The sequence below is a fragment of the Phasianus colchicus genome, chromosome 3, assembly GCF_987193195.1.
Source record: "Phasianus colchicus chromosome 3, bPhaCol1.hap1.1, whole genome shotgun sequence".
In the NCBI taxonomy this organism is placed as follows: domain Eukaryota; kingdom Metazoa; phylum Chordata; class Aves; order Galliformes; family Phasianidae; genus Phasianus; species Phasianus colchicus.
In genome coordinates this window covers 62,462,604-62,464,979 of record NC_143438.1, presented here as the reverse complement: position 1 = coordinate 62,464,979, position 2,376 = coordinate 62,462,604, and positions in this window count along the sequence as shown.

Here is a 2,376-nt window from a genome sequence, read left to right as displayed (position 1 = left end):
TGAAATGATGTTACCACCTTTAAAATCTGTCTCTCAGGAACATTGTTTCTTTTGCATTTTCATTATGGTTGCAAGCTACTATGTTTCCCCAATAGTTTATTTTAATAAGATGATACTTCTTTATGTTCAGTGAACAATAAACCTGATCTTTCCACTGTATCAACAATCTATGCTGAGAATAATTAAAGCTGTAATGCCAGAAAGAAGGGTAAGTGGGATAATCCAAACATCTGCTCTTCTTCACAAATGCAATGCAGAGATCCATAAACCCATCCAGGGAAACTCCATGCTGCTTCATACTTAAATTCAAATTAACTACCTGCAGAAGGGGATGTCTATCTGTTACTTATTGGAATGGTGGAGTTTCAAGGTTCTGAACAACGAGGCTCGGTACAAATTTCAGGTGAAACCATGGAAACAGCAGGAGCCTTTTTACTCAAAATAGAAACATCACGAATGACCTTTACATTTAAAAGCTGATGCTGCACGTTGTCATTGAGATGTGTGTAATGGGTATAATATCAAGTCCTCCCTTCCAAACCTGTTCCTGATCTTACAAGGAGGAATATTTGAAACCTGAGGAATCTCCTAATCTTCCTTTTTAATGATTGCAAGGTAGGGAAATCAGAAATACGTGGGAAGACCTGATAAGCTGTAAATGACAGCACTGGAACCTGAGAGAGAGGCACTCAGAGGGAGTAATTTGCACTTGAAGACTGAAGTTTGAATTCTGTGTGAAGATTCAGAGTATGAGAACTTCTCCCCTCAAGTAGTCACTTGTGAATGGCATTCTGCTGTCCTTGTGCAGTAAGACAATTGTTTTCTATCAAATTTGCTGTCTTTTTTTAAAGGTGCTTTCATTTCTGACAGAAGATAAGTAAATTCATTCTTTACCTTGTATCAGAATGCAGAAGAAAGCTCTGGGGGGCCCAGTCATGTGCTACTCGTACTTTTAAATTGTCTCACGGAGAAGCTTGCTTCCAGTAAAGACAAACAAGCTAACAGGGCCTGGGGGTGCCAAGATGAGCTCTCAGCTCCTGCTTTCTCCCTCCCACACATGTAGGGGTTTGACAGACCAGACTCTATGTCTCCAGGTATTCAGATAGAGCTGAAGACACTCCCAAGGAGGTTTCAGGTGCACGTAGATTTTTTGCTTCTCAGAAGACAAAAATGGGTAGAAGGAGACAACAAACTGGAGAATAAATGATTGATAATGGAAATACTACTTTTTGCTTTTGTTGGGCTAGGATTTTACTTTTTGCTTTTGGACAGCGTTTCACGTCCTGAGTGTAGCTAACACTTACAAAACCCTCTCTAAAGTCACTTCTGCCCCTACGTACAAATTCACAGAACACAACCCTGCATGTGTCAGTGGCATTTCTGTTTAGTGCTGAGCAGTGACTTAGCTAGCTCTGGGCACCATATAAGGCCAGAGCTGAAATGCCTCCTGCAGCTTGGTTTGCCTTCTCCAGTGGTTTTATACAGCTCCATTGAATTCACACTTTTTCTTTCAGCCTTCTTTTCAGCTCTTTCCCTTTATTTATGTGAAGTTTGACTGTTGTCTTTATGTATATGCATGTGCCTAAGAGCATGCTTGTGTGCAAATCAGTAATAATAGTTTTTACCACACTTCTCTTTTGCTTTGTTGAGTAACACTTGTACTTCTAGTAGAAATTTTAATACTTAAAGAAGTCTGCTGCCACTGCCCTTGAAGCTTTGCTTGCTTTGCCTTGCCCTTGTGCTGGGAGCAGCTCTTCCTTTAGGTGACAGATAGGAAGCCCATTTTTTGACATTTCACATCCAGCAGTGTCATGGCATGAACAGCAAAACAATAGCTTCAGGGACATTAGGGACAGACTAAAGAAGTCTGAGTAAAAATCTGCATTATGAGCACTGTTCTAGGCAGGATTTTCGTTTAAAAACTATTAGAGCTTACTTTAATATAACTTTTTTTGTTTGTTTGTTTGCTTTTTTTTTAAAGTAAACTCATTTAATTGTATTCATTGCAGGTTAATAATGTATGTTAAAAGTTGATACATAGCAACATTTCTTGTACAAACACATCTTCCGTTCCTGTTGACCAGAAGGGTTTCTGAGTAGTAACAAAAGCACTCAGAAATTCAAGTTTTGCATCTGCTCACAAGAGCAGCAGTCCCAGCAATGCCATACCTTACTATAAGAGCCATGAGGTCACACTGCAGTGTGCCCTTTAGCATTGTGCAGCAGGAAAACTGTGACATAGTCACCACCACTGAAACATGGTGGAACCACTCTCATGACTGCAGGGCTACAATCAGGGGTTCAGGGCCAGCATGTGTTTGTGAAAGGCAAGTCCTTCCTGACTAACCTGATCTCCTTCTGTAACCAGGTGACCCA